The sequence below is a fragment of the Colius striatus genome, chromosome W, assembly GCF_028858725.1.
Source record: "Colius striatus isolate bColStr4 chromosome W, bColStr4.1.hap1, whole genome shotgun sequence".
NCBI lineage: Eukaryota > Metazoa > Chordata > Aves > Coliiformes > Coliidae > Colius > Colius striatus.
Window position 1 is genome coordinate 22,226,648 of NC_084789.1, and position 17,076 is coordinate 22,243,723.

Below are 17,076 nucleotides of genomic sequence, written 5' to 3' on the forward strand. Positions count from 1 at the left end.
CCCAAGGAAAGCACATGTCCAAATCTGATGCTTGCATTTATAGATATATCCAGAACACTGAGCTATGGCCCTGCGTTGCATTGATTGTTTGAGTTTTTTCCTCCTCAGTTAAGTGCAGTAAAACTTTCCATGAAAGATTTACAGATTACTTCATTCAAAATAAGCAGCAATCAGGCAGGAAAAAAATTGGTATCAAGGATTTAGAAAAAGGGAAAAGAGCCTATGAGGAGCAGGGATGGGTAAGATAGACCATGCCATTCTCTCTGCAGGCACTATCAGATCCTTCTGAGTTCCTCTGCTATTGGTATCAGGCAAAGTGCCACCAAATTATTGAAAAAGGAGAAGCTTTGAAGGGGGGTCTGGTGCAGAGGTTAAAATTCAACTATATAGCTTGCTGATCTACAGCCTTGTTTGAGACCCAGGGCTGTGCACACGACTAGCTACTGGAAATTAAAATGTGAAAAAAGAAAGCGAGGCAGACTCCTGGTGCTTGTATGAATCTCTGTGAACTCCTCAAATAATAATGAAGGTTGTTTTTTTTTTCTTTCCCCTAATCAATAGACTCCATTCACAGAAATGAGGCAAACAAAGATGCTTTGTTAGCAGACATCTCTATACCTTTTACCCAACAAAATGAAAAATCAGCGGCTGTTGTGCAAACATTGTTTCCCAAGAAATCACCAAGCTGCCCTGGCAGATCTGTACTCCTACACATCCAGTCACAGAAGTCAAATCAAAGTTGGACAGACTGCTCTCACAAACATACTTCCCAGGGATGAAAGAGACCGAGTGAGTAATTCTTTCACACATTACTTAATGTCGTGGTTTGGCCCAGCTAGCAAAGAAGCAGTGAGCTGGGCTCAGGAAGAAAGGAGGGATGGAGGAGGGAGATCTTAAAGTTCTGGTTGTAATTTTCTTATCATCCTACTCCCTTTTTGCTTTTATTCTGTTCTGTTTCTTGTAGAATAAACTTTCCTACTTTCCTCTCTCAGTCAAATACTGGAGTCTGTTTTGCCCAGAACCGTAATTGACAGTGAGCCCTCCCTGCCCTTGTCTCAATCCACAACAACCTTGCTTATCTTTTTACTCCCATTTCTCTGGGCCTCCGCCATCCTAACAAGGGTGGGGGTGAATGGGGGCACCGAGCGAGAGACTGTCATGGTGCTGCTGTGCTAGCTGTGCCAAACCATGACATTGATAATCTTTAGTTTTATGTTATCAGCTTGAGACGGATGTTTCAAATAAGCAAAGGTATTGTACTATAGGTTACCAACTTGCACATATTTAACTGTTGTAGATGAAAAGGGTTTTTGTTCTTACTAATAAATTTCTGAGGCATTGAGCTTTTTTGTTTTGACATGTTGCTTGCTAGCCTGTCCAGCACAAAGGCTCTTTCACTCTTCATCTCTGCCTTGATGTGCCTTGCCTCCACGCTTGCTAGTTTGAAAAATGTGAAAAGGAAAAAAAAACCCAACAAAAACAACATGTAGGTGAAAAGGGAAAAAAAAAGATAAAAAAGAAAAAAAAACCCCAAAGAGATGAATGGTTTAATCTCTGGAGTTTGCCACACTAATTGGGAAGAAACAGTTTGGAGAGCTGCTGTAAACTTGTTTTGCTTTTTCTGTCATTCTTGTTCTTTGCATCTTGGGCACCAGCTACGGTCAGTGGAACTAAGCAGAAAAACACACACTGATCTTGCAGTCCTGAACTCATGCAAGGAGAGCACAAACCATACAAACCCAGTATCTTTATTAGCAAGAGGAAGTGTAAAATAAACTGGCTGGAAGGTCAGGTTACAAAATGTCAATGGAGACAGAATCTCTGTGCACCTGTCTTTTTGATACTGAGTAAGACTGTGCGACACCTGCAGACTGACACAATGCTTCCAGTCTCCAGTGTAAGACATCAGGCCCTCTTGCTACATTGTTTTAGGGATCAATCAGACATCATGTCTTCTGAACTATTCACTGAAAAATATAGAAGTGTCTCCTTAAAATCAACATAATACTGCCTTGCAAGATTCTAACACTTCTAACTCATTTTTTCCCACATCATTATCACTTCATTTTTTTTCCTAAATGCTACAGTTAAAATTAATTAAGAATGTTTTTTCTTTGGCATTAGCATTAGGTGTTTTAAAGCTCATTACAACCTCTAGAATTTCTAATTTTAGGAAAAGTACATGTGCCTTACAGCTACTCCCTTGAGACCAGGCCACTGGCTGTTTGGAGGATCTCAGCACTCTCCAGAGCTCTCCCCTGTCCGTGCTACCCCACTGTTTCACGGAAATGGCTGTGGGCTCTCACCTCGTTGAGGCTGCACAGGCTTTCAAGCTGGATCAGCCACATTGAAGGACTGTCACCTCATATCACTACTGCCAGACTAATACTGAATATAACTGCTGTGACTTACCCCTCCCTCCCAATTTGCTCTCGCCTGAAGAACAAGTATCAATAGTGGGGCTTGTGTACTAAAATGTGGCACTCAAAGTTTCAGCAATAGGGACCACAGGGGTGCATTTTAAGAGACTGCTCATGAGTTGATATTCAAGTAAAATGAAGACAAGGAAGGGTGATTTGCTTTCACCATGCCAGAATCCTAGCTGTTGTATTATTGTATCATAGCACTAGCATACCTAAAACAGGAAATATAAGCTACATAAGAGAGAAGTAGTGCTAGAGGCAAATGATCAAGCACTCCAGTAGCTCTCTGGTCCCGTCAAATGAAATTTTATTAAGCACTGGACTTAAACTACAGTTTGCTAATACAGCAGGTGATAAAAATGCAGCATCATCCTTCCATAGCTTAGCGTGCAGCATTTCCCTACACATGCAAACGTCAGTCACTCCTTACTTTTTTATTATTGCAGTTATTGATACCATAGGAGTTTCAGTCAGCACCAACCATGACTCACCAAACCTCAGCCAGAACTATTTGTTACTGTTTGTTCAGCACTTTGAAAATGTGAAGTGCCTCAGAAGCACTCAATGTCACAAATACCTGCTATGAGTATGACTCAGGGTAGATGGGACAGTGGGGTTCACCTCAGCACTACCCTAGTGCTGTTTCATCAGGCTGCAACCCTGTGACATACATGATAATCAGATCCACAGCCTTAAAGGCAATAACATATGGCTTTTCTAGGCTGATTTTTATTCCAAATTAGTATGTATAGAGACTCACATAAATGTAGTCACTGACTGCTCAAATGCACCTGCTTCCAACACAGAATACCAAGACACTACCTAACAGTTTACATAGAGTGACAAAACATCAGATTATGTTGAAACTCTAAGGGAAAGTTAGACAGGCAGGACATCCGCTCAAGTTAATTCTTGAGCATAATTTTACGAGATTTTTAATTTCAGAACTTCTGTTTAACTCTCAGAGTTAAACATGACAGATGCTTTTGTGTATGCATATGTCATAAAGCCTGTTACATCAGCCTGCTCACTGCACAACAGAGTAAGGACTCTCTTACCCACACAGTTGTCATCATGTATCAACAGGTCTTCACTCTGGTTTGCAGGCCTGGCTTGTGATCATGTCTGTAGGATCTCTGCATCATAATCATATTGCTAAATGCAATTATTAAAGGGCTTTGGTTAACATTGTCACCTCTAAAGATAATTCTACATTTTAGTTTTCATCTCTGAAAACTCAGTTTAGCCTTTTCTATGAAAAAAAAATCAATTTGGAATTCACAATCAAGACTAGGAAGCTCTAGGTCTTAAAAAAAATATTGTTTGTTTGGGTTTTTTAAGGCTTCATAGAAAAAGAATGGGAACCTGAATTCTGAGACTGTAGCCTCAGCTCTGCTACAAATTCATTGTATAATCCTTTGGGATTCCCTGACTCTGAATGGGAGCAGTAATTCTTTCCTGACTTACTGGTGTACTGTGTGACATAAATCACACAAGTTCATTTCAGGATTTGAAACATTCAGGTGAAGCAAGCTCAGAGATTATGGCAGTTATGTTTTTCACCAAAGTGTGTTCAGAACTGCAGCACTGAGACCGCAAAAAGGAAACTGAGAACAACTCTGTTTTGATCCATTTTTACCTTTAGCCTTTTTCAAAGACAGTCCTATACTTAGAGAAGTCTCTTAACTCTCACTACCTCCTTAGCTGATCTACTGGGGATCTTTGGGATGTCACTCCCATTCCATGCTCTAGATTCATGCCACTTTGCAAATTCTGATTCTGACCAACACTTTTTATTCTAAAAAAAAGGAAGCACCAAACGGACTAAGACATGTGAACAACTGTTGTCCACAACCATGAGTATCCATTCATCTAATAAAATAAGCCACATAATAGCATCAATGTAGGAAATAAAGAAGCCAGAAAACTACAGGCTGGTCAGCCTCACCTCCATCCCTGGAAAGGTGATGGAACAACTCATCCTCAATGTCATCACTAAAAATATGAAGGAAAAGATGGTTATCAGGGGGAGTCAACATGGATTCACCAAGGGGAAATTCTGTCTGACCAACCTGATAGCCTTCTATGAGTGCATAACCGACTGGCTAGATGAGGAGAGAGCAGTAGATGTCATCTACCTTGACTACAGCAAGACTTTTGACACTGTCTCCGATAACAACCTCATCAGAAAGCTCAGGCAGTGTGGCTTGGATGAGTGGACGGTGAGGTCAATCAGAGATTGAGCACACTCTGGCTCTTGTAGAACCAGGGGAACTAAGATTAATCAATTTATACCTGGCTTCTTGTTCAAGTCACCTCAGCTCTGTGCCTGTAGAGAGTTTTGTGGAGACTTGGCTAGAGGAAAGAGGACATGATAGAATACAGCTGGTTAGGCAGTAAGCATTAAGCGATAAGATATTGGACCCTTGCTCAAGGACGTGAGAGTAAGAGAGTTGTATGATAACAGGATGAGAAAACAGGAACTTAGTTTGGGTTGAGCAGCCACAAGCATCCGAAGTATGTTGAAACGGGGGGGGGGGGGGGGTTGCATCTAACTGGGAACCAATGATGAGCTTAGCTTTTGCAATATGTATGAGCCTGATTATTGTATCTATAAAAGAGTTGTATCTTTGCAAATAAAGTTGAGACTTGTTGCACTACAGGGTGGGCTTGTCTCCCATCGTCTTCAGCATGTGCCTCCATTCCTTCCATCTATAAAATGGATGAGCACCCTATCAGTCTTGAGAAAAGCCACAAGAAAACAAATTGGTGTTTGTTGAGCATGTTAATACATTCAGATGAAAGGCACTGCATGACAGAGAGGTGTTAACTGGCAATAGTATCATGCTCCCCTGGATTCTGCTCCTCGAGCTGTCCCAACAGCTCAGGACAGGAATGGGAGCAAGTCCCAGCAAAGCACATCTTCACACTACCACTTGAATTCAGAGCCTGCTGGCATAGCTGTCTCAACTCACTGGAGAATACCAAGGAGCTGGTTTGTACAAGCAGGTATAGAGGCTGGCAGTTTCTGAGAGCATGCATCTGTGACGGTGGGTTTCCCTGTGCCCTCCTTCTGCACCGAGAACAGAGATGGTCCCATCAGCACGGCAGGCAGAGTGAGTGGTCACTGCTCTCTGTCAACTCTTCACAACTAGATCAGCTGAGCAAACTTTTCTGACTATTTTCCACATCTAGTGTCCTAATGACACATATCTAAAAGACATGAAGTGTCTTTGAAGTCACTTACCAGAATGTGTCCTTAAGTGATCTGTTAGCGCATTCCTCCTTTGGCAGGCATGTAGTATGTAGTTTAATGTGGCGGAGGAGGTTACCCTTCTGAATAAAGGAAGCTCCACACTGATTACACTGGAATGGTCGTTCACCTTAAAATGACATAAGAAAGGATATTTAATGGTTATGTGGGTATCATGCTACCCTCGTGCCCTTCCCTTTTTGGAAGAGGAAAGAATGAGATAGTGGATCGATGTCTTTCTATAGAAACACAGGCAGCCCTTCCGTTGACTTCAGTGGGAGTTACACACAGCCCTGGTGTCAGAGCTTCTTGTAACACATGCACAACTATGGAAAACACTACATAGTTTTTCCATGGAAATAAGTGTTCTGGAAGAGGTTGATTCCAATGAGCTAGTAACTTTTAGGAAAAAAAATAAAGACTGATTTTAAGGCAAGTCGAAAGCTAAGATGCTCATTGGTTGATTGCCAAAGGATAGCACAGAGAGAAATACATACATAGAGTGAAAATGGCAGCACAAAACTAATCTAACTTGTGTTTTGTGGTTGAAATACTTAAATTATATAGTGCTTTTCATCCAAAATTCTTAAAATGCCTGACAAACATATTTTTTACTAACATTCAATCCTGATAATAAGGTGGGTAAAGTGAGGCACAGAAAAGTGAGCAACTTGCTATAGATCACATGTGACGTCAACGACAGAACACACAAATCCTGATTCTGGAACCCTTTTTTAAAAATGAGTAGTCTAGGTCACAAATTATTATCCTTTCAGTATTCAGCTCTTACAAGCATAATATAGGGATATAATATAGGGCTATGCTTATGAACCATCAAGACATTGAGGCTAATGCAGGCTAATGCATAGACATCACAGTTCATTTTTCCACTAGCTGGCCTGACGTCGTCATATGAACCAGGATGTCTTTCCAGTTTAATGATTTCGTATTTGTTATATTCTCTAGGACAGATGTAAAGCATTTCAGATTCTTCTGGGCTTTCCACAGGCTCTGAATTTAAAGCACTCTCCTCTCTTTCAATGTATTCACCTTTCACTTTAACCACATCATCTGCAGGTAAAAAAATGCACAGAAGTGAAAAAAATTGCTCATTTGGGGCACAATTTTTATCTTAGGAAAAAAACTCACAAAAAATTACACAAAGTTCCATTAGCAATCTTCCTAAAAGTTTTACTTAAACACCCAAAGATGAAGAAATGCAGTTCAGACATGAATCCTCACGGGTCATGTATCATTAAGATACTCACAGTGAGATAACTTTTAAAAATATTCACCTGCCTGCTAATTACCTTTGATGGATAGTTTCCTTCTATGGTTTATAAAAGTATAATACAGTAAAAATTTCTCCTGAAATTACAGTGTACTATTCAGGATTCAAAAGAAAAGACTTATTCCCACAACTCACAATTAGCCTGTAGAAATTAGTGCCTCAGGCTACTCCTGTGAATTGAAAACACAGAAAGACTCAAATGAAAAAGGAAACTTATATCTTCCCGTGAGACTGCTGGTGCTTGAAATCTGCTTAAAAAATATGTCTGATCCAGTATAAGACTTCCAGTGCTCCCATGGCATAGATACTCTACAGTTCAGCCTAATCAATAATCCTAATTTTCACTTGCAAGTTGTGATTTTTATCCAAAGATCTCAAATATGTGAGGAGCATCTGGTAATCTTGATACCTGTATCATAAGGTTACTATGTGAGTAAAAGTATGAGAGGCAGGGTAAAGATTTCCTGTAACTGTATCCTAGAAATGTTAAAAGCTTTGTCCAAAATCATGTTGCTAGTACCCAATGACTCCTGAAGATCAGCATTCACAGCCTTTATGTAGGTCCCTGGACCTGCAGCCATGTCCAGAGGAAAGCAAAGAGATCGCCTTAAATAAATATCATTTCACAGCAAGAGGAGAAGGTAACAAGTAGCTAAAAATGTAATAACAATAATTCTCCCATGTAAAAAGATAAGCAAATTGGTCATACTACATAAACAGCTGATGATTTAAATCAAATTATGTGTTGTTGCATTTCCTTTCCACTCTTAACTCCAGCATTACCAGCACTTGCATGAAAGTCCTTCTGGATGGACAGGATAGCTTCTTTCTGCTTAAAGCTGACTTTTTTATCTAGACAAGAGATAGGCTATGGCTGACACCTGAGTTACACCTCAAGCTGCCAAGTGAAAAAAGTATTAAAGAGGTAAAAGACATAGTTTCCTGTTTTAAAGTATTATTTTCATTGCCACCCGCTCCTCCCTGAAACTGAAGGTCAGACAGTTAAATATGGCACTGAATCACTTGTCCTTTCTCCAAAGTACAGAACATGGACTGCTGAATATGTATTAGCTCTGCTTCTGAGTAATAAACCACATCAAATGCCGAGAACAAACAATGGGTGACAGCAAAAATGAGGTGGCAACATAAAAGCAGCACTGAAAAATAAAGATCTGGCAACCAATATTTTCATGAAATCAAAATGTTCAACTATATTTTAGTGAGAAAAGCCCTTCTCTATCCCAAGTGTTTGCACTAAGCCCAGCCAATCTATCTTTCTTCCAGTTGAAGTAAGGTGGAAGAAACAAGTGGGTGACAATTTCCTTATCCTACGCAAGAATCCACAGCAGTGTGGAAAATTGAGTTCTTCTGGTGGTCTCCCAGCATGATGATATCCACAGAAGGATGGTTTGTTTCCTCACATTGTGGGACACTTATCTTCCTGTGGGACTACTGGTGCTCTGCTTCACATCCTGGGGATTCCTACTCTCACTGAAACAGTTTCCCCTGCAGGGACCTTCTGCTGCTAGCTTCATGTCTGAGGGTGCAATAGTGACCCTGCTATCAAGATTCCTTCAATCAGAAAAAAATATTACCAGTTGCTGAAAGCAGCTTTCAACAGAAACTCTCTTCCAAAAAAAAAGGGAGTTTTTTGGTTGGCTGGTTGGTTAGTTGGGTTTTTTCCCTTCTCAGAAGGAGGCAGTTCCAAAATAATGTGTTACACTCTGTACAGCATGGTAAAAGGAAGTACACATTGCAGCTGCACCTTGTTGGTACTTTCAGATACAATTTTAATTCCCACTTTCTACTTAATGTCTCACCTTTTGTATGCATCAAATGCAATTGCTGAGCAGTGGAGGACTAGTAACCTTCCAACTGAGACTTCTCTATTGTTTTCTACTGTTTCTCAGCACAAGTTCATGGCTCACAGCTTTTCGCTCTTATGGAGTTACGTCAGTGTTAATGGAGTGTAGCATGAACACTGGTTTGAGTTCTTCATGCACTTGCTGACTGGCACAAACTGGGCAAACCATCCTATGGTTCCATGGTGGAAAATAATTACCTGTGCATTTTCCATATTGCATGCTGACTGCTTCTGTTTTCCTCCACTAAGAAAGAAGGATGCACACAAATTCTGATCAAGGCTTTTCCACCATTGCCTCCCCCCAACAAACATCCCTCCACTCCAGCTTGCCAGCGATGTCCCACCAAAGCTTGGGTGCTCTTCTGTTTGCATGTAGGCATCTGAAGAACCTCAATGGAAAAGTTCACCTTCTGATGCTTGAGAACAACAGACAGCAGAAGGCACTACAGAAGAGACTCTTATTTTTTAACCAAATAAGTGTTAGGAGGTTTGGATTTTTTTCTGTCCTAACACACACCTGTTATTGCTCAGAGTCTAATCTGCCTTCCTGACAGCAATACAGAAGAAAGCTTTGGTACAAAGCAGGCTGAGGAAAAGATGTCTTAGGGCAGGTCAACTTGAAGTTAACCAAGTAGTTGCAGAGGTTTGAGGCAAACAAAGTCCTTTTTCAGCTCCAGTTTTTGCTCTGCATACTGGCACACACAGGGAACACTGTGAGATCAGGAAATTGGCAGCCGTGTGGAAAAATTTATAGCTGTCACTTAAAAATCATATTAATATATTTTAATGAGATTAGGGAGTCTCCAGGCATTAACCAAGAGGAAGGCAGATGTAACTTCAAGTAGAAGAGGGAAATTTATCAGAGGAAAGCCATGATTATCCCTAACAACACTAACAAAGTTGAAAAAAGAAGTGCTACCATCTCTTCTATACTTCGAAACATAAAGGGATTGTAAGAGGAAAAAAGAATACATGATGTCCAGCTCAGGTAACTATTTTTTCTTGAGGAAGTTCATGAAGGTAATATACACTGCAGAAAAAAATGTTGTCAATTTTACACAACAAAGTACCCGTGTGATGCGTTAAGGCTGATGCACATGGTTTCATTTCCTGGGGAGATGATTACAAGATGAAAGACATACTCCAGAGCAATATTTTTGTTTCACCTGAAATACTCTAAAAACAATGGGTTCTGGAAAATATCCAAAATAAAGCTGTGGTGGTAACTTCAGACTGAGTCACCATATGAACAGTGCTTGTAGCTGTTCTTAGAAAAGGCATGAATAAAAATGGTAACAAACAATTAAAACAAGTTGAGTGTTATCTTAGTGATTTTCTCCAAGAGGAAGTCTCAGGAGGAAAAGCCCCTAGTTGCTATATTTAATCCAAGACCTCAGCATCAAAGAGAAAGAAAAGAACATAAGTTTTGTAATGTTGTTAAGCAAAGTTTCTCAGTAGTGTTATGAAAAGCACAAAGAATAAAAGCCAGAAGCTATTAAAGACAACAGTACAGAAGGGTGATGTTGCTCAAGTGTTTTACAAGGAGTGGGGTCATAATCTTGAAATCCTCAGCACATGCAAAAAGTCAACTGGGTAACAAAGAAACTTAATCATCTTAATGTGGCGTTTTAATGATGCTGCTGATTTGCTATGCCAATTCAGAGATAATGAGCCCCTAATACTACAGATGTTCAGCCAGACTAAAGAAAAAAAATTAAAAAGAAAAGCTTTTCTTGTATGCCATTTCCTAACTATCCAATTAAACAAATTGTGAAAGCATATAGTTTACCAGGTTTTGACAGCTGTTAATGCCAAAGAACAAGAAAGGAGTCAATATGTGTGAGTATATCAGGGTTCTTGTGACTACCTGGACTTTGACAGGTATTAACTGATGATTCATCACCGAGATCTCCACGACTATCCCCAGAAAAAGCAGCCTAAACCTAAAACCTAGAACATGCATACTAGAGTTGGTCCCCTCTCAGAATGCGAGATTCCTTTACCTGAAACAGAATAGAGAACGTCAGTGGAGTTTCCAAGTTAAAGTCAGAATCCTGCATGTTTATGAAAAACTCCTCTACAATGGAATTAATGCACTGTAGGGGAAGATAGGCCATGAATTAAAAAAAAATCCATATTCCCTGGTGAAGAAAGGGAAGTTTGCAGTAAATTATAAACTGAGGAAAAAGGTGTGGTTTTTTTTAAAAAAAATCAATGCTAAACCTAAGATTTTTCCTTAAATAACAAGAAGAAAACAATTACACACAACATACATAAATATATATGAAAAGTCTGGAGACTGTAAGTAATGGGGGATTATAAAATGTGAAGTGACACAACAGCAAAATTATATTTATTTTATAACATAGGCAACACAGTCAGAGATCAGACAATTTTTCTTGTTCTCTGTCTTCTACAGCCCTGCATCCTACAGCAGGGATGCTTTTATGAGATCATTGTTTGCCAACAAAGGAAGAAGCAGTCACCTGGAAGCAGCATCAGCTTTCAGTCAGACAGCAATGGCAACAGTGGCCAATACCATGCGCTCCCTCCTACTGTGCCTATGCTACAAGACTTGTCCCACTTGGGTGTCCCCATGGCCGAGGTGCCCTTTTTGTGTAACTACAGGCCAAACCAGATTCTTTGTCACTAAAAATCCCAAGTACCACATTCAGCACTTTCATTCTATAATGCCTTGGAAATCCAGAGATTTCACTTACTGAAAATTATTATTTGGACATATTGGCATTGATTTTATTTTATCTTTTATTTTATCTTTCAGTATTTTCTCAGTACTGTTGTTCGGTATCCATCTTTGTACAAAAAAACAAGCACCTACTTTGTTTAGATACTACATAAAGCATGCTTAAGTGGTAATTCCTAAATGAACTTAAAATAGGAAAGAAACTTTCACAATTCCCCTTTGTGGAGTGCATGCTCTATGGTAATAAGCTGCCTTGTTTTTATTGTGACTTTAAACAAAAATAGAAACAAATTTAAATGCAGCACTGAGAATTGGAAAGGAATTAGTTGTGTTTCAACTAAAAAAAACCCCAAAACCTAGGCATCATTTTCCAAGTACTCAGATGTGTATTTTCTACTTCATTAATACCAGTGTCTTTCTATTATTAAAACAAAGTATAATTTATCTAGTTGTACAATTAATTACAACACCATTACAAAATCAAACGACACATACCATCTCCAAGCTCATATGAGCCAGGAAACTTGAAGTACATAACTGGTTCTTAAAGCACCTCATCCAAATACAAGGGTTTTTCTTATAAAGATGTTCATCCCCATGCAAAGTCTGTCTCAGGTGAATTTTGTGTTATTTATGACACCTGCTAACATTATCCTTTCCAATCTTAATATTTTTAGTCTTCCTCTTAAAAAGAAATCAATCAAACAACAAAACAGAAAAATATGAAACTGTCTGAGTTCTTCCATTCCATTACAGTTAAGATAACATCACTCGCAGAAACCATTTCTAAAATTACAATTCCTAAAGTCCAGAAAGCCAGATACCATCACAACCGTTAAATCAGACTTCAATTAGATGGTTAATCAGAGAACATCTGGACCAACAGTCAGACTGAAAAAGGCCACATGTTAAATTCAGATAATCGCCTTCATTAGGTCTATCAGTGGACCCATTACTAATATGACCACTCAGGCACAAGCATCTCTGGTCAACTGCTTCTTTAAATGAATTCCAGATCTGGGAAGCTGAACATATACTTTCATTTAGCCTTTCTTAATGCATCCCCCAAAAGTCATTCTTACAAGGCAATATGTTCCTGTGTATGATACTAGAAAAATATGAAGAGAAAATAGAATAATATCATAGAATCATAGAATGGTAGGGATTGGAAACGACCTTTAGAGATCATCTAGTCCAATCCCTCTGCAGAAGCAGGTCCCACCTAGATCAGGTCACACAGGAACATGTCCAGGTGGGTCTTGAAGACCTCCAAGGAAGGAGACTCCACAACCCCTCTGGGCAGCCTGTTCCACTGCTCCGTCACCCTCACAGTGAAATAGTTTTTTCCTATGTTTAAGTGGAACTTTTTGTGTTCCAGCTTCATCCCATTACCCCTTGTCCTGTTGCTAGCTACAACAGCCCCAGTTCCCGTAGCCTTTCCTCGTATGAAAGATGTTCCAGTCCCCTGATCATCTTGGTGGCCCTGCGCTGGACTCTCTCCAGAAGTTCTCTGTCCCTCTTGAGCTGAGGAGCCCAGAACTGGACACAGTACTCCAGATGAGGCCTCAGCAGATATGGCAGAGCAGAGGGGGAGAAGAACCTCCCTTGACCTACTGGCCACACTCTTCTTGATGCATCCCAGGATGCCATTAGCCTTCTTGGCCAGAAGGGCACATTGCTGGCTCATGGTTAGTTTATAATCAATCAGAGTGCTGGTTGACAAGTGCCAGTAAGACCTGCCTGGACATGTTCCTATGCGATCTGATCTAGGTTGACCTGCTTCTGCAGGGGGGGTGGGCTAAATGATCTATAAAGGTCCCTTCCAACCCTACCATTCTATGATTCTATGATTCTATGAGTGTTACTTTCTGCAGACCAAATATAAAAGGCTCCACCAAACTAGAGTTAGCCACCATTTAGTTTGGACCAGGCTTGAACTTCAGCTCAAAGGCTCAGAATAAGTCCCCACGATGAGCGTCACCCCTTAATCATGCAAGATGCACAGAAAAACATATAGTCCAAGAAACTAGAAGATTACTACTTACTATGAATGCTTGAGGAAACATGGAAAAAACAGACATAATTGTACTGAAGCAAAACACATTACAGACATATGAAGGCAGTGGAAAGCAGACTATCAATTGTTGAATCTCCCTTTATGAGTCAGTGGCTGCATGTTCCTACAGTGGTTTTCAGCAGACAGCACAGATACCATGGGCTTGGATCGGATCATGCAGGGATTAAGGATTAAGGAAAAGGAATTTCCTGTGATGAAGGTTATCATCATTGGTGTATTGTGCATATACCGAAGAGGAACTGCTCACTTGCAAAAGGGGCAGATCATGAGAATACCACGATTAGCATTTATGAGAAGCACACAAACATTTTTCATGATTTCTCTTTTAAACAGACAGAAGCAGTCCCCCGAGGACAAAACATTAATAAAGCATTTAATGAGGAACAAGGGAAAGATGAATCACCAACGGAATGGTTAGAAAGGTTAAGAAAAAGTTTACAAATGTATTCTGGAATAGATCCAAATACAGTGGCTGGGACTGCCCTCCTTAGAACACAATTTGTAGCAAAATCTTGGGGGGATATAAGAAGAAAATTGGAAAAATTAGAGGACTGGCAAAATAGAGGGTTAGAGGAATTACTTAGAGAAGCTCAAAAAGTCTACATAAGGAGGGACGAAGAAAAGCAAAAAGCAAAAGCAAAAATCTTTGTAGCAGCCATAAGAGAGAGTAAGGAAACTGAAATCTCATCTGGGGAGAAAGGGAAAAAGAAAATAGAGATGACATCCCGGGGATGACCTTCTAGAGAGAGGTCTGGTATTCCCATCTGTTACTACTGTAACAAGAAGGGGCATATTCAGAAGAACTGTAGAAAACGGGAACAAGATGAAAAAATGTTTAAAGAAGAATAGGGGAGTCAGGGGCTATATTTGTTGGGGACTTCAACATCAACAGAGCCCTTGATAAAATTACTAATAGGTCCCCATAAGGAAGAAGTTTTATTTTTAGTTGATATGGGTGCTGAAAAGTCAACCATCCAAAAGCTCCCAAAAGGGATAGAAAAAGAGAAAAATGATATGTCAGTAATTGGGGCAAAAGGAGAACCCTTTAAAGTGTCCATTCTAAAAGATGTAGAAATAGATATATTCCCTGTGGTGGCAAATCCTTATACTCTGTTGAGTAATATTTCTCCAAAATATACTTGGTATAGTGTGATAGATTTAAAAGATGCATTTTGGGCTTCTCCTTTGGACGAGGGGTCCAGAGATTAGTTTGCTTTTGAATGGGAGGATCCTGAGAGAGGACGAAAGCAACAAATAAGATGGACCGTGCTGCCACAGGGGTTTACGGAATCACCGTAAATTATTGCAGTATGTAGATGATCTATTAGTGGCAGGGGAAACTGAGGAAGAGACCCGAAAGGCTACCATTGTCATGGTTTGACATGATAGCCTTTTCTGGTAAGGGGGAAGGGGCTGTAAAGATGGCTCCTGTAAGAAGTTGCTCGCAATTCTCCCCAGCTCTGAGCCAGACCCACTTCTGGGGCTGAGCCAATTAGACGCCTCCACGATCACTTTTTTGAGAAGAAGCCGGAAGGGGAGGTTTCTTCCTCCATCTTCTTTCTTTCTTCTGCCCCTTCTTCCTTCTTCTGGCTGGTGGTGGTGCAAGGAGTAGGAACGATGAGAGAAACAACCATGCGGACTCCAAGGTCAGTGATGAAAGAGAGGAGGAGATGTGCTGGAACAGAGACTCCCCTGCATTCTATGGAGAGAACTGGTGAAGCTGAGATTTATTTTCATTTCTTTAAAGACCCCGCATCAGCGGTAGAGACTCATTTTGCTAAAGCTGACCCCGGACCAGGGGCAGTGATTCACTTCATTAAAGGCCCCGAGCCAGGGACAGTGACTATGGCCGGAGCAGGCCTTGTCCCGAGAGAGGGACCCTGCAAATGCAGAAACTGCAACTGTAGTGAAGAATCCAAGCCAGAGATATTCACCAAGGACTGTGTCCCGTGTGAGGGACCCTGTATCGGCAGAAGCTGCAGCTACTGGGAACAACCCACACCAGAGAAGTTTGTTAAGGACTGTGTTCCGGGGGAGGAACCACGTGTTGGAGCAGGGGAAGAATGCCAGGAGTCGACCTCATCTGAGAAGACAGAAGCGGCAGAGCCCATCTGTGAGAGACTGACCACATTCCCCACTCCCTGCCCCCCTGAGCCGTTGTGGGGGGAGGAGGTAGAGATATCGGGAGCAGTGAGCTGGGCCCGGGAAGAAAGGAGGGATGGGGGAGGGAGATCTTAAAGTGCTGGTTGTAATTTTCTCATCATCCTACTCCCTTTTTTTTTTTTTTTGATTTTATTCTGTTCTGTTTCTTGTAGAATAAACTTTCCTACTTTCCTCTCTAAGTCGAGTACTAGAGTCTGTTTTGCCCAGAATCATAATTGGCAGTGAGCCCTCCCTGCCCTTGTCTCAATCCACAACAACCTTGCTTATCTTTTTTTACTCCCATTTTGCTGGGGCCTCCGCCATCCTAACGAGGGTGGGGGTGAATGGGGGCACCAAGCGAGAGACTGTTGTGGTGCTGCTGTGCTAGCTGGGCCAAACCACGACAACCATAAAGTGATTAAACTTTTTGGGAGAGAGAGGATTGAAAGTGTCCAGGTAAAAATTACAATTTGTAGAACAAGAAGTAAAATACCTAGGACATTGGCTAAGTAGAGGAAGAAAAAAATTAGACCCTGAACGAGTATCTGGAATTTTATCTTTAAGAGCACCAAAAACAAAATAGAAATTCAGCAGATATTAGGATTGTTAGGATATTGCAGACCATGGCTTGAAAATTATAGTGAGAAAGTAAAATTTTTATATAACAAATTAACTAACAAACAACTTAAGTGGCTTGCAGAAGATGACCAGAGATTTGAGGAAATAAAAAGTGCATTAATACAAGCACCTGTACTGAGTCTCCCAGACTTGGAGAAATCTTTTTATCTTTTTGTAAATACCTCAAATCAAACAGCATATGGAGTCTTCACTCAGGACTGGGCAGGAACCAAAAAGCCTGTGGGATATTGCTCTAAACTACTTGACCTGGTAAGCAGAGGATGGCTCGCTTGTCTCCAAGCCCTAGTCGCGACGGCTTTATTAATAGAAGAAGCCAGGAAAATTACCTTTAGTGCACCCTTAAAGGTGTACACCCCACATAATGTTAGGACAGTTTTACAACAAAAAGCAGAAAAATGGTTAACGGATTGTCAGATTTTAAAATATGAAGCAATATTAATAGATTCCCCTGACCTAGAATTAAAAGTAACATCTGCACAGAGTCAAGCATAATTTTTATTTGGAGAACCATTGGAGGAACTACAACACAATTGTTTAGAAATAATTGAGACCCAAACAAAAGTTAGACCTGACTTAAGAGATACTGAACTAAAAGAAGGGGAAATACTGTTCATTGACCGATCTTCTCGAATGGTGGAGGGAAAGAGAAAATAAAGGGTTAGACATAGTAAAGTCAGGACCCT

General features: G+C 40.5%; 1 pseudogene; it reads right to left on the bottom strand.

The window, feature by feature from the left end:
• The window catches only part of LOC133628521 (zinc finger protein Aiolos-like), a 65,793-nt pseudogene that overhangs the window by 3,226 nt on the left and 45,491 nt on the right, over positions 1-17,076 (bottom strand).